Source organism: Dunckerocampus dactyliophorus, chromosome 21 (assembly GCF_027744805.1).
Source record: "Dunckerocampus dactyliophorus isolate RoL2022-P2 chromosome 21, RoL_Ddac_1.1, whole genome shotgun sequence".
Lineage (NCBI taxonomy): Eukaryota > Metazoa > Chordata > Actinopteri > Syngnathiformes > Syngnathidae > Dunckerocampus > Dunckerocampus dactyliophorus.
In genome coordinates, this window is record NC_072839.1 from 3517871 (window position 1) to 3539688 (window position 21818).

The 21818-nt window shown below is 42.3% G+C and overlaps 2 protein-coding genes across 4 annotated transcripts in view; both read left to right on the top strand.

Moving 5' to 3' along the window:
- The window catches only part of si:dkey-118j18.2 (uncharacterized), a 192338-nt gene that overhangs the window by 18606 nt on the left and 151914 nt on the right, over positions 1-21818 (top strand). The window lies entirely within an intron of this gene.
- Positions 12347-21818, top strand: part of sema5a (sema domain, seven thrombospondin repeats (type 1 and type 1-like), transmembrane domain (TM) and short cytoplasmic domain, (semaphorin) 5A) — a 133092-nt gene continuing 123620 nt past the window's right edge. For 2 of the 3 annotated variants that reach the window (XR_008567328.1, XR_008567329.1), the window contains exon 1: positions 12347-12677. The gene's annotated coding sequence lies outside the window, so the exon portion shown is untranslated. The remainder of the gene's footprint in view (positions 12678-21818) is intronic. The other variant, XM_054765309.1, reaches the window with a different exon arrangement.

A 21818-nucleotide genomic window follows, 5' to 3' on the forward strand; every position in this document is an offset into this window, starting at 1 on the left:
AGCACAAAAGGGAAGGCTTTGGAAGGAAGACGTGGACTAAAGCCTCAATAAAAGAGCAGAAAATGATAGTGATCTCGAAAGTCAGGAGGGAGGAGGATGAGGGTTGCAAAATCAAAGCCGTCAGACAATCCCGGCAGGGTAGATGGACAAATTGGGAGGCCGTCATCGACAGGATCATCACATGGACCGTTTTGTGGAAATTGCCCCAGGCGAGGTTGAGCTATGATCTCCTCAAAATCTACACCGATGGTTCGGCCACCTGTGCAGTCACCGGCTGAAAGACGGCACTAACCCAGGGCCGACATGGACCGAGTGCTGCAAAAGCTAACACAGGTCATCAAAGACATAGTCTCTCCAACGTGTCCTGGGTCTTCTCCGAAGCTTCCTACCGGTCGGACGTGCCCTGAACACCTCCCCGGAGAGACATCCTGACCAGATGCCCGAGCCACCTTGTCCTTTCGGCCACGACCCAAAGACCGTAGGTGAGGGTAGGAACGTAGATCGATAGATTGGTAAATTGAGAGCTTTGCCTTTTGGCTCAGCTCCGTCTTCACCACAGCACACTGATCAGTGCAGACGCCACAGCAATCCACCTAAACACATTCAGTTTGCCAGGCAAGGGGGCGTGGCCCTAAGCTGCTCATTAAGCAAATGGGCCCTGAGACTCGACCTAAATCAGCAGCTGAAGTTTCACACAACTTCATTGCGCTGTGGTCCGCTGCTGCAAAGTCCGTCATCATGGTGGAACTGGTGGGAGAAATATGCAGCGCTCTCAGTGGAATCCAGTCGGAGGTCTTATATCGACCCAGAGCAGTCGGCTGTAGAGGCTGCACTGGAACCTCCACGTGGTTGAAAAAGGCCCTTTGCAGAAGAAGCAGAACAAGGGACCCTTTGGCTTCGGCTCAGGGGAGGGAAGGATCCTGGTGGCTCCTGGCGGACGACCATGCTTCCGGCCTAATGGGACCTGAGGAAGTGCGAGAGACAAAGATGCCATGCAGGTGGTCCCACCTGTCCGCACAACTCCCATGGATCTCTGCCGTCGCTCTTCAGGGCTCTGACGTGTGTGAGTGACTGGAAGAAAAGCTCATTTGTCACTTGGCACCACCAGTCAGTTTGCATCTATAAATCCCTACACCCCGAATATCAGAAGACCCTTTTTTTATAACGGTAATTGTCATGATAACCGATTCCACTGCTCATTTATTGCGGTTCATCGGTTCCAGACCCGACCGTGATACGTGAATTTGCGCAAAGTAGGATTTATAAATTGAATATTTTCATAGTTAGGACATAGAAAACGTGTTAACGACCTTCTAAATACAGTTTTTAACATGATTAGAGCCCTCTAGTCATGAAATAACGCACCTATAGTCACCTTTACACTCCTATTACCCTATATAGTAGACATAATAAGACATAAATAAGACTCGTGCTCATGTGTGTTGCTATTATTATGTTCTCTCGGGGTGGTGGGCGGACGGGGAGAGACGTCGGGGCTTCAGAGTTGAGTTGTAGCTTGGGGTGGGTTACGGTCGCAACAGTAGCCCGTGTCAGGGATTATTGTGCCTGTTGTGAGATCATTCAAACATGCAATCAAAGTCTGGTGCTTGTGTGTCTCACAGTAACATTACTGACACCTAGTGACCAGTGGAGAATACTACATATCATCACAACGTCTGAATGCGTTTTGCCATTTTTATGCTTGAAAATGCTTAACTCGGGCAAAACCGACATCAAATTTGCTTCAGTATGCATGTTTGGACCACCAACAGGCCGTATTAACCGTGAAACAGCACGATTTATTATTCATGTATTTTTGAAGCACCGTCACAGAGTGAAGGTGCGAAATTTGAACCGCAAATCTGTTCAAAGCACAAACTAGCCTTTTTGCACATTTGTATCCAACATAAATGATACTTTCTTCCATGACCAGTCACTCAGGAGTCTGTTGTTACACTTTTTGCTTTCAGAGGCTCTTTACTTCACACGAGTCGTCTCCATTTATACGTCCAGCCCAGGCCTGATGGAAGCCTCGGGATATTTGCTTTCATCTTGTCCAACGACAGGCCCCCACAGATTGGAAAAGTGGGAATGTGACTTCAGGAGGTCATGTTCAAAGCCAGCGCAAAAGAGTTTTTGCAAAGTGGCGCACTGTGAACAGACACGCAGCACGTCGACTCGGATGGAGACAAAAATAGACGCGCCATCTTGCAGCCTCCATGCTGAGGAGCAGCGCTAATTGAAATGAATGAACGTGTACGTTGTCTTGCAAAAACAGTCACCCAAGTGCCCCGCGTTCTTGTCATCCTGTGAAAAATGGCAACCCTGTCACAGTCTTTGGCAGCTGGAAGAAGCGTGCACATGATGGATGCGCGTATTTCCAAGTCTTTCTAATGAGTTCCGCTGCCATATTGCAGCTTCATTACTGAGAATAATAAGAACTGATAACACCGGCTAGTGAGTGGGGTAATTATCCTTTCAGGCAAGTTGGGATTGATCTTTTCTCTTGTAGGGGTTATTCTATTTTTTATTTTTTTTTTAGTTGATGAAAGTAATCTCATTTTTTTATGTTATTCATAATTTTTCATCGTTTTTTTTCCAAACTACAAAAGGGTTTTTGTCGGTGATACTGAAAAGATAAAAAGCATAAACACAATGGTAACTAAACAGAAGCAGCTTTATTCTCCTAAAACTTCTATTCTACTCAACGTTTTCATGTAAACAATATTTAGTCGTAAGTTTTCTTTCATAATTCAACAAAATTCCCATAACATGTTTTTATAATATTACTAATATTACTTCATTCTTGTGAAATTGTATTTTTTTTGTAATACTCTTAAGTTTATTTTCATTTCAAATTTTTTTTGTAAAAAGAAGACTTTATTCTCTTAACATTCCACCTTTTTTGCAATATTTCAACTTTATTTGCGAAGCATTGCAGCTTTATTCTCTTGTACTCAGATTAATTAGACTGTTTTCACTTAAATACAACCTTCTTTGTAAAATTATGAAGTTTATGACTTCATTTTAATTTTTTCATGTCCACCTTTTTAAAAATAAAAATACAACCATATTCTCCTAATAATGCAACTTTTTTATTCACGTTCTTATTAAATTGTATGTTATATTATTATGTAAATTGTATATTATTTAATTGTATCACATTAAATATTTGTCCTCTTTTTCTCAGAATAATTAGTCTATATTCTCTTAAAAATACAACCTTTTATTTGTCATATTACTTCATTTTAATAAAAATAAAAAAATAATTTTTTGGTAAATATTTAAAAAATGTAATATCTATTATAACATAACTTTTGTTCAAATATTACAACCTATTTTTTTATTAATTGTTTTTTTTTTAAATTATTACAACATTTTTTAAATTTAAAAATAAAAAAGTCAATAGTCATAACATTATGAAAAATTAAAACTTGTAAAAATATATTTAAATTTTTATTTTTTGCATTTTTTTAAATTAATATTACTACTAAATTTTTTTATGAGAAATACAATACAATAATGTAAAGTCTATTATTATAACATTACAAAAAAAAACTTAAAATGTATTTATTAAAAAAAAAACTATTACTACACACTTCTTATCAAAATAAAAATTGCACCTTTTTTCATGCAATATTAGAAGCCTATTTTTGTAACATTACATCATTTGATTTGTTCTGCTAATTTGTTGTCGTTGTCGTTGTTACAACTTTATTGCATACATTCTAAATATAGACTTGCATTTCTGCAGCTGGCTTGTTGTTTTGTACAAAACGCCCGCGCGTAAACGTGCACGCTCATATTTACAGCATGTGTCCTCACTTAGCGTCACATGGCCTGGACATGAGCGCCAGGTATGCAATTAGAGCATACATTATGGCAAGGTGTGGGGGCTGGTGAGGTCACCCTGAAACTCAAGATGGTACGAAAGAGAACAAAGGTTTCAGGTCGCACACTATATTCTACTTTCTTTCCTTCAATCAGGAAAAATGGAGATTAAAAAGATGGTTTTCATGTCCCTATCGAACTGTAATAGCTAATATATGAAGTACATGTTTTAATTGAGTGTTGCTGACAGGATTACAATCCACTTGCCCCCCACTGTGGCTTCCCAGGAGTGCTTGCATGGGTGCCTTTATTTCTCTAATCATTTAGCCACGGCTGCATTTTGCATACTCCTTCTCTATCTCTAAAATTCCAGACTGAGAATCTCCAGACAGACCCCTGGTGGCGAGCGTCCGCATACGTAATCGGCGCAGCTTCCTCATTTTGACGTTAATTAAATCCCCCAACCGCCGACGGCGCCGAGACCTCTTGGCTCCCAACATTCAATTCCCATGATGGAATTTCACGGTGCTCATGTCTCGACTCCCTCTTTCCAACTCACCCACTTAGCTTTGCCCAGTCACCGGTGGCGATGGGATGACGGAGGCGCTCTTCTTTTGAAGGTGTACATCCCGGCGCCAGAAGGGAGGACAAAGACACATACTGCTCGTGAGAAAACGAGAAAGGTGACAACCCGGGACGGCGCCGCTGCATTTGATGATCTCACTCGCGCCATTCATTCACTGCTTTTCAAGGCTTCACTCCCTTCAACGCTTTATCACGCATCCGCGGCGCCGCGTGGCGCTGTGTTGTTGTCTCAACCTCGAAGATAAGTCGCTGATGATGTACTTGAGGCTCCCTTTTACGCCATTATTCTCTCAAATTGCAGTTAAAAGTCGTAACACAGCAGTCCCTAATTTTGAGGCTTCACTGAGCGCGGTTTTTCAAAGATATATTAATTAAAAAAACAATATGCTGGTCATGGTTGAATGCAGCCTGTTTTTAGTCCATTTTTGAGCAAAGCTGCCTAAATGGAGGATTTGAAAGCATAAAAATGTCGAAATGAAATGAAATACAAATACCAGGCATTCAGCAGACGCATTCAAAGACGCATTTGATGATATGTAGTATTCTACGCTGGTCACTAGGTGTCAGTAATGTTACTGTCGTTTTCGCTGAGACACACAAGCACCAGACGTTTCTTGCAGGTTTGAATGATCTCACAACAGGCACTATAATCCCCAACATCACTTCCTGCCCCCCCCACCAAACACTGGAACACATTTACAGCAACACACACGAGCATCAGTCTTATTTTGTCTTATTATGTCTACTACATTGGCTAATAGGAATGTAAAGGTCACTATAGGGGTGTTATTCCATGTCTAGAAGGCTCTAATAATGTTAAAAAACATATTTAGAAGGTCGTAAACAGGTTTTCTATGCTCTAACTAGCAAAATATTTGATTTCTAAATAAGGAATCTTACATCACGGTCGGATCTGCAAGCAATTAACCGCGATAAAGAAATGATTTCTAGTTTATTCTAGTGAAATTTGTTTTTTTCGCTTGTAAAAGTACGTATTATGTTAGTGTAAAACTCGTTTTTGCTCAAATACAACTTTATTGTGTGTTAATAATAATTTCCTTAACATTACACTTTTTTCCATGAGAACCTTTTCCAAGTAAAATGTCAACTTTCATTCACCGAATGTGATGAATTTATATGAAATTAACTAAATCAATTAATATTACAAAGTATTATAAATATTATCTTCATTAAATTATTACTTGAACGTGATTGGATTCTTGTGGGGGAAAAAAAACATTTGATTCTTGTAAAAGTACACCTTTTATGGTCAGCACAGCATGACTGTTTTTTATTAATATTAATATTACGACGTTATTCTGGCAAGCGTGGAGTTCATCCTGGGAATATCGCGATGTTATTCTCATGCATTTACAGGTTTTTTCTTGTCATTTTACGGCTTTATTGTCATTAAGTTCTATGATGGTAGGCCTACAGTGTGTATTATATGGTGCACGTGAGAGAGAACGCACAAACTTGAAACGTATTTTGTGCAAAAATCTTGTTTTAATGTCATTTAGCAAGATTTGGCAGGATTGATTAGTTTGGTGAAGATCTGGATGATGTCTCCCAACCTGAAGGTTGCTGGTTCAATCCTCAGTCCACTAAGATGACTTTATTACTTTCTGATGCCTACATTAGGTTCCTTTTGTATTGTGATGATAAATTAGCCTCTTAATAATTTGATGCTGACTCCAACACTTCCTCCTCGCTGGTGGCAGCCATTCTTCGTCCCGGTCCATGACAGTTATGGCATCATTGTCCAATCCTTCTCCAGCAGAGCGTGGCAGGGAAAGTAGACTTAGTGGACTCGTCAAGGCCCCGGTTGGTGCTACGGGTGGTGGGGATGTGGGGGAGCGCACGGCGACGCTGAGGAATGACGCGGTTGCCTCGCTGGGATGGCTCATTGAACGTGTAGCTAAGAAGCTGAGGATGAAGGATGGCTGCGGTGTTTCACAGCTGGACGGGCTCTGTCGTTCTCCGTGTTTTCGCTCGCTTCATTCGTCCCCATTCTCCCGACACGCCCCTCCTACTTCTGCCCTCGCCGTTATCACCTTCAGCGCTCCCTGCAGGTCAATGCAAGTGTGCGAGTGAGTTCATACTGCCGGTTATCTGTCAGCAGAAGTGCGTCTCCGGTGGCTGTGTTGCCACCGAAGGCGCAAACCTGCTGAAAAGTGGCGTGATGAACGGCTTGTTTGAAAGGCTTCAGCTGCCGTCGACGAAGCTCAGGGTACTCTTGGTGTCTTCACTCATATGATCATCAATATTTTTCAACGGCAGGCCTTTGCTGAGGCCAGCAGGGAGGCAAAGAAATGTTAGTTTTTCAGTTAATACAGTAGACACCTGCTTTTTTGGGGGGTTACGCCAGGGGACCACCAGCGAATGGCAAAAAAGCACGAGTAACTGAGACGCCCGTAACAATTTTTGCCAAGTATCGCTCCTCCCCCTTCCAAAACCGCCTGCTAGCTTGACGTTGATGTTGTTCTCTGATTTCGGATCAACATATGCAATAAAAGTGACTAAAAATGTCTTATTTCCATCCGTTTGCTATGTCGCTTATCCTCATTTGGGGTGCGGGGGTATGCTGGAGCCTATCCCAGCTTATTTTGGGCGAGAGGTGGGGTACACCCTGGACTGGTTGCCAGGGCACATATAGGCAGACAACCATTCACGCACGCGTTGATACTTTTGACAATTTAGAGTCGCCAGGAACCTAACATGCATGTTTTTGGAATGTGGGAGGAAACCGGACTTCCCGGAGGAAACCCACCCACCCACGCACGCACGGGGAGAACATGCAAATTCCACACAGAGATGCCCAACGGAGATTCGATGTCCTGACTGTGTGGCCAACATGCTAACCACGAGGCCACCGTGCGACTGAATGTCTTATTTATTTCACAAACCTTAAGACCGAGAGCAGACATTTAATCTGGAAAGGCAAGTTATTCAGCGACACTGTAGCATCAAGGACATACCAGGGCGGCTAAATAACCTAATTTAACAACAAGCAAGTTCACCGAACTCCCAATCTCATTCCACATCACTCAATCCATTGAGCCAAGAGCGCCCTCTTGCGGCTGTCGACACTACTGTAATGTTCACTCCCTGGTTCATGTCAGTCAGTATGAATTAGCATTTAAAAACATGATAAGTTCTATACTGTACGTTCTGTATATTTTCATATAGAAGTCACAGGACCAGCCAAACTGTGAAACAAGTGTGACTTATAGTGTGTCTTCTTAAGATAGAAGTTGGCTTTCAGCACCATTGGTCACAGTGCTGAGCGGACCACCATAAAAACATGCCTCGCTCTGCCAAGCTGAGATGAAACACACACACACACACACACACACACACACACACACGCAACTGTGTCCAGCTGAGCTTTCATAGGACCAGGTGAAATATAGGCGGCTCCCTCTTCTTCCTCCAGATTCTCTCTGGTTGCCTGGCAACTTGAGTTGGTTTGCTTGACATCAAAACAGAATACTGAGCAACACACACACACACACACACACACACACACACACACTTATAAGTTTGATTTATTTTGTCTCAGGCCTCCTTCCGGGAGCAACAATCATCCATCACTGTGCCTTATGTGAGTGTCTAGAGAGGCCCTGCATTGTGTTTTATTTGATTTTGTTTTGTTTTGGGAGGATGCTCGCCCGATGCACCTCATGCAGCACTGAAACCTATCTGGAGCTCAGCGGGTTGCATTTTTGGCCGTGCGCGACTAACATGTACATTGTGCCGGGAAGCCAAGGATGCAGAGGAAGTGCGTGAGAGAGCGAGAGAAATTCCTGAACGGAAAAAAAAAACGCTGTGGAGGTCAAAGCGGCTGTGAGTGAATTGGACATTACTGTTTGAGTTTTAAATCCATACATCTCACATCCAAATCATGTTTTTCAACTTGTAGCGTCAAAGTTGTACGTCAAAATGATTACAATGGTTGCTGAAGTTAGAGAGTCGTGCTTTCTCGTGGTGTACGGCTCATTACTTTGATACAAAGCAGAGTGGGGGTTTGTTTACAGAGCAGCATGAGCCAGTGTGACACAGAGGAGCGGCTTAGTGTTTCGCTGTGGTGTTTGTTGTGTTTTTGCTTATGTCGAGGAGGTCGGCTTGAGTAAACAAGGAAGGACGTTCACGGCCAGTCTACGTGCATAAAATGCAAGAAAAGACCAGCCGCAGGCGTTCTTTGTCATGTCAAACAAACTCTACGGGCACACTTCGTACGTCTCCGTGCTTCGTACGGCCAACGTGTGTCTTTCGTACGTTTTGCTGGTGTCAGGTTTGGGAAAAATGTCACTTTTGTTTGTACGTCGCACTTGCGGACTCCTACGTGTGTCGTGCGCCACACGTGCAGCCCACATACGTAAACAGTGCGGCCAACGCACGTTCAGATACTTTGTACGTCCTCCATGCGTGTCGAGATATGACTCCTTCATGGTCACCACAACTATGACAAAAAAATAAAAAATTGTACGTCTGGTTGTAACCGAGGCTATCTTAAAAAAGCTGTAAACGTACGTACCGCTGTTTCAGGGGGTCTGTCATTACATTCTAGTACTCCGGGTACCGGTACCGGTTTCCTCCCACATTCCAAAAATATGAACGTTAGGTTAACTGGAAACTCTAAATGATAAATGATAATATGTTTATTTATACAGCATGTGACCTGCGACTGCCTGGCGACCAGTCCCGGGTGCACCCTGCCTCTCGCCCAAAGTCAGCTGGAGTAGGCTCCAGCATACCGCCTCGACCCTAGTGAGGACAAGCGGCATAGAAGATTCATGAATGAGCAAAGAAAACCTATGAACGACCTTCTAAATATGTTTTTTTAAAAACATTTTTAGAAATAACAACCCTATAGTCACCTTTACACTCCTATTACCCAATACAGTAGACAGAAATAAGAGAAATGAAGACACAAATAAGACAGAATACTGTATTGACTCACACATGTTGGCACTGTCGTTCATTTTTTACTTCCTGTTCTGTACAGTACTTCCTGCGGTGGCTATTATCTCATCAATGTAACATTACTGACACCTCGTGACCAGTGTACAATACTACATATCATCACAACGTCTTTGAATGCATCTTCTGAATGCCTTATGTTTGTATTTTAGTTTATGTAGCCATTTTTATGCTTGAAAATGCTTAATTTAGGCCACTAATACATCAATTTGCATATTTAATAATAATAATAATAATAATAATAGGCCATATTTAACCACGAGAGAGCATGATTTGAAAAACTGTGAAGCCGTGATTGGAAGCTGAGAGTGGCGAGGGCTTACTGCACTCGCTATACTTGCGCCGCTGGAGGCCCCCAGTTGGCGGCCCAACATTTCCAACACAAATGCATGTAAAGCCGCAGCACTTTAAGATATCGGCATTCATGTGCGGATTTTCGAGTGTTTGTTTACTGTTTTTTGCGTCTTCCGCAGCAGGCAGGTGAGCCAGTGTGAGCTGCGGGGGAGGCCACTCGCGTCGCCTCCAATGTGGGACATCTTTATGAAAATGGCCTGTTTTGAATATGTACATGGGTATTAGGAAGCATTCAAACAGTCACTGACTTCGACAAAGAGGCGCACGAACGTGCTGCTGCTAAGCACGCGCTCACTCTTTGTGTGGCAGCCCTGAAGCTGTCTTTATACGACTACTGGTGTTGTGGGGAGCCTGCTGGTGGTCCATTCACACGGGGGATGCACAGGTAATTGAACTGCGGATGTGAGGATTAAGGTGCACAGAGTGACGGAGACACACTGCTGTCACTCATTTTTTTACTTCAAGTGGATGCAATTTTGTTTTGGTTATGAAGCTGCAGTGTGGAAAAACAAAGGTTCAAGGTTTAGCGAGCCTCCCGTCTGGAAGCTCATTATCCGCACCAACAGGCTTGTTTTTTTTTTAATTTGTTTGTTAAGTTGCAAAAATAAGCAGCTAGTCTATCTTAACGGCAAAAGTCAGGCAGGAGGTGGATGTCGATACTAATTCTTTGGTACAAATCAGCATTGTTTGGCCTTGGTGGACGTCTGCGCTCTGTTGAGTGTCATTCTAGAGCAGGCGTGATGAGGGTCACATATTGAGAAAATGAATAATGTGGGTGGCCCACTTTGATACATTTTTTCCATAAAAGATGCTAAAAGCAATCCAATGTAGGTTATAGTTTGTCTAAAATATATTAATTGATAAATCATCGCCGTTTTGTGGTTATTACGGATGATTATTTGTCAAAAAATGTGCATATTTAAGCAAATTGTACATCTTTTTTCCCTAAATTAAGCATTTTCAAGCAAAAAATGGCTTCGTAAACTACAATTCAAATGTGAGGCATTCAGAAGATGCATTGAAAGACGTCGTGATGACATGTAGTGTTCTGCACTGGCCACTAGGTGTCAGTCATGTTCCATTGATGAGACATTAGCCACTGGATGAAGTACCATACAGAGCAGAAAGCAAAAAAAAAAAAGAACAAGGAACTCTCCCATTGCTGACATGTGTGAGTCTATATTATGCTTATTTTCTCTTATTATGTCTACTAAATGGGGTAATAGGAGTGTATGTGACTATAGGCGTGTTATTTCATGTCTAGAGGGCTCTGGTAATTTAGAAAAAACGTATTTAGAAGGTCGTAAACAGGTTTTCTATGGTCTAATTACAAAAATATTCAATTTATAAACAATACATTCACTTATCTGTTACCATTAACTGTGGTAAACAAGGGATTACTGTATTATCTAACAATGATGAATTCATTTGCATTTTACAATATGCTGAGGGCCAATAAAAACACACTGCAGGCCAAAAATGGCCCCTGAGCCACACTTTGGACACCGCTGTTCTCGCGTTTTCTTGTTGCCATGTCTGTACAGAAATTGGTACAAGATTTATTTATTTTTTTAAGTTTAATGTTAAGTTGAGTTTTGCTTTGCAGGAGTTCCAAGAGCGCCCACGCATGGCGGCTGATTGCTTGCCGATTAAAAATGCCTATTTTTGACACACAGCCTTGGAGTTGAGTTTTAGCCTGGTGTGGGTCACAGCCTCAACAGTCACATGCGTGTCTCACCCAACATTACAGTAACATGACTGACACCTAGTGGCCAGTTTAGAATACTACACACCATCACACCATCTTTGAATGCGTCTTCTGAATGCCTTATTGTGAATTGTACTTCATTTAGCCACTTTTATGCTTATATGCTCACTATAGATGAAAAAATACGTAACATTTGCTCATGGGCTGCATCCAATCACAAAGCAGCATGACTGATCGACTACTATATTTTTTCAATTGTGAAAGTGAAGCTGCAAAATCCAAAGCGCGGTGCTGAGCGATTACTGTCCACAGATATTGTTTCATTTTAAGTTGATCGTTTTATTTGCACAAAGCCTCGTTAAGTTATTTAATTTCAATTATAATTCTTCTTTCCAAATATTTCAAACAAGAAAACGACAGATGAGCAGTGTTGTGGACAATAATAGATCAAATAGTGATGCTCTGGTCCTGTTTTGCATCTTTTCTTGGTTAGGGTTGGGGGGGTTCGGGTTAACCCTAGGGTTGGGTGTTACAGTGTGGGTCTTGGGCCCTAACCCTGAAAAAAGTTTGAGAAGTTCTGTTCTCGAGGGGCAAAAGCAACACCGCCTTGAATATTTAGTAGCTGTTCTTCTGTCCGGGCAGGATTCAATTTGGCTGATGAAAATTATTCAGGACTAAAGAAACTATAGTGGAGTCCCTGATATCCATCTCTCCACTTGTTGCTCCAGAGGTTGCAGCGGGCTAACCTGCCCCCCTAGTCCACCTGCAGGACATCTGTGCATCGCCGGCACGTCTCCTGCTGCTGGTGTGGACGCGCCAAGAGGAGGAGGGCGCGCACATTGCGCATCCACACAAACGCCGCTCGAATGCACACGTAACGTTCCCCCCCTCCACTCCCCATCACACACGAAGTGAACGATCTATGTGAAGGAAAGTTCTGTCGTCCCTTCTCCTTCTTTTTTTTCACCCCCTCGCCACACCTCCTCCCTTCTCCCCTCAGGGGGGAGGCACATTGTCTGTGGCGCAGTGTCCGGTTTCAAGCTGCACGGCGCGCTCTCTCCTGCGTGGGTCACAAATAGAAGCGAGAGGGTCCGGACGGAGGAGGTTCTGCTGAGACACGGAGCTCCGGACGCGGCTCAAATTGAGGATATTTCAATATTCATCTTTGTTGTTCTTCACTGAATCTTCTCCACGGACAAGACGCGCGGCTCACCTGGTAGGAAAAACATTTTATTCTTATTTTTTTGCAATCCAGCTGCAATTCCTCCCCTATGATGTGATCATGCGTGCTAATTACAGACCCTGCATTCATTCAGGGCTCTAATTACTAAATCGCTGTCTGACGTCTAAAATCAGTTTTCGGAAGTTTTTATAGGATGCGTTTCCACCTGTGACCGCTTGGGGGCGCTGGCAGAGTGCAACCCCCATCAGCATAATGGACACATTGAACACGAGTTGAGCTTATCTTGTTCATATCTGAAAATAAGGGAGAAGAAGAAACACAACATATCGACATTCAAAGAAGAAGCATTGAAATGTGTTCAAGTAATATCACTCCATTTTTATCATATTGTGCAGCATCGTGTTATTGAATTTAATGCCTCTCATCAGTTTAAATGCAGCTTTGCTTGCAAATTGGGGTTTAATGCACTTCATTTAAATGCAAACTCCTTTTTAGCTGCAAAAATAGCTTCAATGTACAGTATAGCGTGCTACTTTTTCAATGCTGATGTGACCCTGAGACACTTTGTTGTTGCCGTGCCAGTTCTGATAGACACAATCAGCCGGCACTCATCTACCAGCCTCAGAGGCGCTGGGATGCTCACCAAATAGGGAGGGGGGAAAAACAAGTGACCGTCATCCAGATGGTGGAATTACTTCAGACTTCCAGCATCCTGGTTTTTATTAGATGCTAAAATCCTCTCTGGAAGAAGCGAGGAGAAGAGAAAGAAATAGAAAACAAGCAAAGTAATTGTCACATTCCTTTGCATCGTGCACAATCGGCTTGATTGATATTTGAGTCCCGGCGCACAAACAATTAGTCGCCGCCGGGAGAATGCCGTGATGACAATGACCCCCGTGGCCTGTGTGGTCGCTATGGGAACCACATGAATGACGAGCCCATTGTCGCTGACCTTTGTGATGCGGCGTCCCTCGGGCGGGGGGGGGGAGTCCCACAGGGAGTGAAAGTGGAGAGGCATTATCATGCACGTGTAAACTAAACAGCCATTACCCTCTGGCCCCCACCTTGGTGCTCTTTTAAGGTCTTTTGGTGGCTTATTTATCTAACCTAAGCACCGCGGGCCTTTGGGCCAGTTTGTTCCTTCACCTGCGTGCACACACACACACACACACACACACACACACACACACACACGAAGCTCCTGCTTTATGATCACTCCATCTTTTAACTGCTCACCTCAGTTTTTGTTATTAATTCCTTCCAAAAGGTCAGATGAAAACCAAAACGTACAAAACCAAGGCAATTTCTCCCATCCATCCATCCATCCATCCATCCATCCATCCATCCATCCATCCATCCATCCATCCTCTATGCCGCTTATCCTCATTTGTGGGTATGCGGGCATGCTAGAGCCTATCCCAGCTGACTTTGGGCGAGAGGCGGGGTACACCCTGGACTGGTCGCCAGCCAATCACAGGGCACATATAGACAACCAACCATTCACACTCACATTCATACCTATGGACAATTTAGAGTCGCCAACGAACCTAACATGCATGTTTTTGGAATGTGGGGAAGAAGCCGGGGTACCCGGAGAAAACCCACACATGCTAACCACTAGGCCACCATGCGGCCCGCAATTTTTCCCATAGGAAATCATTTGAATCCATTCCAGACACCCAAAAATGAATTTCATGTGGAATAATTCTCGGTTTACGGGCAGAGACCAATGCAGACTAATGATAAATGAGAAATAGATTGAAGTTATTGTTGATGCAAACTTTCCGTACATCATGGCGAGATGTTTATTCAACACCTTTTTCATCAAATTGCTGGCACTGGAAACTTTCCTTGGCCCCGTGGTGGGTTGTTTAGCGGCCGCACGCAATAAAACAAATGCAGACGGAGTCAGCAGCGTGTAAGTGTGTTTCGTATGGGCACGATACAGCACAGGGCAAATGGACATGCAATATTGGATGAAAACAGAGTCAAAACCGAATCATCCGAAAACTGAAAATGGACAAGCAGCTGATGGACGTGTGCAAGTTATTTATAAATTGCCGTGGGCAACTACTAGCCTGGCATGTAGCGTGTAAAGTAATGCTGGACTTGTCAAGCGTAACACCTGCAGGTATATCAGATGTTACATACTTCGCACTTTGAATTTCGCGACTTCACTCTATCGCGGTTTTTGAGAACATATTAATTGAACGATCACGCTGCTTTGTCGTTTAATATGGCCTGAAAAATGAGCAAATGTTTACCTATATTTTGCAGAAATTAAGCATTTTCAAGGCTAACAATGGCTAAAACAAAAATACAATTATGGTATTCAGAAAATGCATTTAGACATTGTGATATGTAGTATTCTGCACTGGGCAGTAGGTGGCAGTAATGTTACATCGATGCGGGAAGTATTGTACAGAACAGGAGGGAACTATTATGTTACGTCTTTTATTTTAATATGTCTACTGTATTGGGTAATGAGTGTGTAAAGGTGACTATAGGGGTGTTATTTCATGTCTAGAGGGCTCTAATGTTAAAAAACGTACTTAGAAGGTTTTAAACAGGTTTTCTATGCTCTACGTATGAAAATATTCCATTCATCAATAAGGAATCCTACTTTGTGAAACCAATTAACCGCAATAAACGAGGGATTACTGTACTGTCCCTCCTGGTAAGGACGTTATGTCCACCCTCGCCTCTCCTAATTGCTCTTTCCCAAGTGAAGTGACATAAAAGTTGAAGTGGTTTGCCATCCCTCGCTCTCTATTTATACACCACTTTGCTATTATCTCATCCCTGCTGCCACAACACACGCTGGGAAACACTTATTGAGACACTTTATGCTGTTAGCGGCGCATGTTGACGTGTGTTCATTGGAGAGAATGGCAACATCTTATCTGTTCCTTTAGGGGAAGAAACGTTGTCAGGGTGAAAGCAAATAGCTGGACCCCTACTACTGCTGTTTAGGCTGTTGCTATGGCGACCGGTCCGTTAGTGACAAAGTAAATTAAAGTGTTGGCATCATTTATTGCACTTTTGTTCTCCAAAGGCCAAACTGTTGCCATAGAGATTGCTGGAACTCTTCGTCATACACACTTAGGTCCAGGGCCCTGACAAATGTACTGTATATTCAGTTTTGAGGGGCAGGTGCAGGACGTCCTTGGAGTATGCAGTCCGATGTGAGGCAGGATGCGCTATTAGCTGTCGCCGTGGAGTCTCTCCAAGAATAAATGTCTGTGGTTTGTCCAAAACGTGTCCACATGTCAAAGGGAATTAGCGCCACTTAAGCGGTGTTGACCTGTTACATCGTTTGAGCTCTGTCCCCGCTCTTCACAGCTCAACCTCAAAACTCTCTCCCCTCAAATGGAGGAATTTTGTCTTTGAAGAGATGCCTGTAAAGACGACGGAGGCTCTTTTTGGGTCACCGTTAAATAATCCCTAAAGCCTCTTTTTCGAGGGAGGATGAAGCCCAGAAGATGTCGGAAAGGTTAAGGAGGAAGTGATCAAAAATGTATACAATGTAGTGACAGGCCAGAATATTAGGTACCCTGCATCGCCTGTAATCGTGTCGTCACTGGATGAGTGATGCAAGTAAAGCGCAGGCAAAGCGTACTTTACATTTGATATGTTATGGCTTGTGGCCACGCGTGTTACTTGCATGTAATATCCTGCCAAATGTAAACCAGGGGTGTCTCAGCTTTGTCCAGTGGGGGCCACATAGTGAAAAATGAGTGGACGCAGGGGCCCCTTGCATATTTTGTAAAGCAGCACATGTAGATAAGTTATGTAGTTCATCTCTGCAACTGCATCTCAGCTCAGCTTTGTGATGGAAATGAAAAAGCCTACTAGCATCAACTTGGCTCTTTGGTCAACCCACCCCCCCATTTTTGCCTTTTTTTCCCCAAATATTTCAACTTTTTTCTTAATCATTAGTCCCGTAATCTTATGACTTTATTCCCATAGTATTTTGACTTTATTCTATTCATGCTATTTATTAGAACTTTTCCCCAATCTAGTTAAAAAAATGTTTATATAAAATACAGTATATTTAATATTATATTATGTAATAGTTTAAAATTGTGACTTTTTTGTCATTAGAATATGATTTTTTTCGTCTCGTAATATGATTTTATTTTTGTACAATTACAGCTCTTTCTTCAATTTCTGATGTTTTTTAAAATTTTCAAAATATGTCTTTTCTTCTCTTGTACTTTTTTTCCTGAGCTGGGAAAAAGGCCATTATTTGAGGCATGGCATCTAATAGATTTGAGGCCACTGTCGTACGTAAGGTTGTAATATCGAAATCATTTATCAAAATACATTAATCCCTCGCCGTTTCGTACTTCAAATTTTACTGCGTCGTGGTTTGCCAGTCATGCTGTTTTGTGGTTGAATACAGCCTATTACTCAAAAAAATGTGCATATTTAAGCAAGTTGTGCATATTGTTTTGACTATTTAGCATTTTTTAAGCATGAAAATGGCAAAATGAAGTAAAACACGAATATCAGGCATTCAGAAGGCTCATTCAAAAGACGCTGTGATGACTTGTAGTATTCTACACTGGTCACTAGTCAGTAATGTTACTGCAATGTTCGGTGAGACATACAAGCGCTAGACCTGATCGCCAGAACAACAGGCTTTTATTGCAGGTTTGAATGATCTCACCACAGGCACAATAATCACTACTATTGCTGCGGCTTCTTCTTTGAACCGCCGACGTTATGAGTCTTATTTTCTGGGTAATAGGAGTGTAAAGGTGACTACAGGGGTGTTATTTCACGTCGAGAGGGCTCCAGTGATGTTAAAAACCATATTCAGAGGGTCTAACTGTGAAAATATGGATACAAGGAATGTCAAGGAGTCAAGGGTAAAGAGAGTGAATACTTGTTAGCGTTTGTTTATTGACTAATTGCGTGTAGCCTGCCAGGTTGAATTCACAAGTGAAGGCCAAAGCCCTTTTTTCCCCGGAAGACAAATGACAACAAAGCTAAAAGACAGAATCATTCGACAGCGGCGCTTGACTCGTATATTAGACTTTTATAGAGGCTTCCCCGCCATCATGCACTGAGGTATCAAGTGGCCTGCCTCCAGAGCGAGTGTGGCAGTGATGCTGATGCTAAGTATAGTCACTGCAATTAGCAGCCGGCGCCTATTAACGCATGAGCTTCCTCGTGTTTACCACTTTTTCTTTCATCACATTAGTCTGTCTTTCGCAGGATTGAGCTTTTCAGTCCCCCCTGAGACGCGGCGTCTCATCTTTATGGAGCGTATCATTACACGATAAGCATTGATGTGATGTGTTTAGAACTTTCTGTCGTAACGCAGAAAGCTCTAATTTGATCATTGAGTGGGTGTAAATACAACAAAAAAAATCCTGTAATCTTCAGCAAATGAAAACATTTATCTTGACTTTGAAATCGTTGGGAAAAAGGCTAATCAGAGCAATATCCTCGGAAGAGACATCAAAGTTGCACGCCGTTGCTTCCCTCAGCAGATGAATGAGGGAAGGAAATTGCAGAGTGTGCTGGATTCGTTTTATCCCACCCCTATACCAAAGTTTGCGATAACATCGAAAAGATAAAGCGGCTCACCGGTTGCGATGCAGGAAAAATGGAAGCCAGATACAGAGGGAGATTAGGGGAGAGTCAGAGAAAAGGAAGATGCGACAGCGGCGGCAGAGGTGAGCAGATAAACAGACAAAAGGCTACAGCCGCATCCTCCTCCAATGGAAAAGACGCGGAAAATAAGGATGAGGAATCATCCAGATGCAGCGGATAATATCTGGGACTGTGGGAGCTGACAGGTAGTCGCGGGAGAAAATTGTTTAACATTCTAAAAGGAATAGAATTCTCTCAAGGGGCGGCGGTCTAGCCAGTCCCTGATGCCGCGCGGGGACATGCACATGGACGGGACGGCAGGTTGCACTCGGTGATAAATGAAGGAGCAGAAGGAAGTCAGACGCACACGATGACCTCACCAAAGTACAAAAGTCTTCATCCTTTGTGGCCTTTGACTCCAAATAATCCAAAAGTCAAGCCCACAGCATGCTTGCATGCTCATGCTCATGCATGCCCGCAACATCGCCAAGTCATCGAATGACAGCAATGCAATTCTTCCTTGCAAATTCTTAACAGACACCATTCGTAATCAAAATAAAACAGACTCCAAATCATCCAAAAGGCAAACCCACAGCACATGCACGCATGCAACGTAGCCAAGTCAAAGAATGACTTAAAAACACACTCAAAATAATCCAAAATCAAACAAACCAACACGCGTACAAGATAGCCAAGTCATAGCCTGGTTGTTGTGTAATCTCTCCTTGCAAATTCTTAACAGACATAATTCATTTTTATTCATATTTCAACAGAAATAAAACACATCCTCAAAATAATCCAAACGTCAAACCCACAGCAGCATAGCCAAGTCATAGAAGGTAATGCAATCTCAACAGATCCAATTCAAAATAGAAATAAAGCACAGATTCAAGATAATCCAAAAGTCCAACCCACAGAACGCTCGCTCGCCTGCAAAAACGTTTGCGTGCATAATAATCACGGGTCGTTTTAATGACTGCGATCGCTCCTCGCCAACTCGCACAATAGAAATAATCAGAAATAAGGCGGCAAATAATCCAGAAAATCAACAAAATGGCAGTAATTGAACAGAATTGACGTGATGGGACAAGCAAATGGGTGAAAGCACGAATGCTCAGCGTGAGCGTACACCAGCGGGGGCCAGGAGAGGGAGGGGGAACGGCGTCCAAGCCCAGCATGGTACGAATGGAAGAGTTTGAGTTGTCAGTACTTAGTTTGCAAGTGATTGATTTGGTGGTCTGTGTCTGCCGGGATTTCATCTCCTCTTTTCTGTTTTGGATGGGCTTTTTTATTTTTATTTTTTTCTTTGCAGCAGGAAAAGCCTTCAAGCTCTTTGAGTGCTTTAAATGTACAGATTTTTCTTCTTACACTGACTTCATTGTGCAAGTCACACTCCCAATTGAAAACCCAGCGGCAAAGGCAAAATGTATAACAAATAGTGTGAAGTGGTAGCATGCTGCTCAACTCACACTAAGTGTATTGTGTTCCACGCTCTCAACACGCCTTTGACCCACCAAGCTCACCGTGGACCCGGCTGGAGACACAATAGCACCTCAGTTTGTGCTGTGAAACCACAAAAGTGGAGGTTGTGAATAACAAACCTCAATGTTATGCTGTGTCCTAAATCAAGCTTTCATAAGAAAATAGTAGTAGCAATTTCTACAACCCAAAGCCAACCTCCTAACCTCTTACCCGAAGCCAAAAAGTCAACCCTTTTAAAGAAGAAGTTACAGTAATCCCTCGTTCATCGTGGTTAATTGGTTGCAGACTCGCGAAGTAGGATTCCATATTTTTAAGTGGCATATTTTTGTAGTTACAGCATAGAAGACCTGTTTACGACCTTCTAAATTTGCTTAACATTATTATATAATGTGGTTTTCAACATTAGAGCTCTCCAGACATGAAATAACACCCCTATAGTCACTTTTTTACACCCCTATTATCCAATATAGTAGACATAATAAGAGAAAATAAGACGTATAAGACATAACAGACTCACACGTGAGGATCGGACGGTGTACTTCTTGTGCTGCGTATTATATGTAAAAATACTGACAGCAGTAATGAGTGACCAGTGTACATATCACGTATTTGAATGTGCCTTCTGAATGCCTTTTATGTTTGTATTTTTGCACATTTAGCAATTTGTACGCTTAGGCTTAATTTAGGCCACGGATACGTAACTTTTTTTTACATATGTTTTATTTATTTTTTTTTTTACAAATGGCTCGGCGTATTAATTTATTTTGAAAAACCGTGAGAGTTCAACTGTATAGCACATTTACCGCCTTGTGGTTCTGTAAAATAGTCCAATCGGAACATAATGTAGAACACAATAGATAATTTATTGATTGATTTATTTAATATAATATAAATAAACGTATTTTGTTTTATAATATTTATGTAATTATTTATTACATTTGATTTATATTGAAATACACTTTCTGCACAGTGCAACAAAATGAGTTTAGCAGCTGTTCGATAAATAGACAATAGTCATAATTAAATATATAAAAATATAGATGTCAAATTAAATGTAATGTACATTTAACCCTGACCGATCAGCCAGTCACTTCCAGCAAAGCACAACAGACGACCGTCTCCATTCTCCACTGATATTAAACCTTGGCTATCCCAACGCTCAGATTCTCATGAAACCTGAGAAGGGTTGTATCCACTTGCAGAGTTGTGCTGACTTGCTGCTCTTTGCCACCCGGCAGGGTACGGACGGGTACGGATGCCTGTTTAAAGCATCTCTGGAGTCAGATGTGGTTCCTCGTAAAAACACTGTAGTGTACGCTCTTGTGGAGGTTGAATTTACTGTTGTTTTTGGGGCCCCAACACAACCTATCCAGTAAGCACAGGAGCACGTGGCGTTGTCAGAGATGGATAAAGAGGGAGTCATTAGGCGCAAATAAGGACAGAAGATGGTAACTTCAGAACTTGCTGAAATTTTGAACGGGCCTGCGTGTTGCAGTTTTCAACTTTGGTTGTCAGTGACGTCGTTTGATGATTTCACAAAATGTTACCAAACATAAATGTCACCCCAGTGAAACCTATCGAGTAATATCAAGTTGAAATAAGCACAGCTGATCGTGAGGAGAGAAATTTCTGCAGAAATTTTGAATGGGCCTGCCTGTTGCTTTCCTCTGGCCCAGCGTTGTATCCTTGCAGGTTGCTCGCATGTTTAATGCGCGGCATAGACAGATGTATATTCATGTCCAAGAGAAATTCACAATGTATGGCCTGAAGGACGGATTCCTAATCAAGTGGCCCGTTTTCAACTTTGTTCGTCAATTATGTCCCCTCGGTTACATAAAATGTTAACTACTACAAACAGCACACTACCTACGATCAAGACCTTCCCAGTCATATGTGTGCTGCGCAATTTATGATGATAATAATGATAATAATGACGATAATGATGATGATGATAATAATAATCATAACAATGAGGAATAATAAGATGCTTTGCTTGCAGGCCCATAAATAGTGTCAGGAAAACGAAACCTTTATGAGGAAACTCACTAAAACACTTCAACATTTAAAAATGATGGTTAATTGTTAATT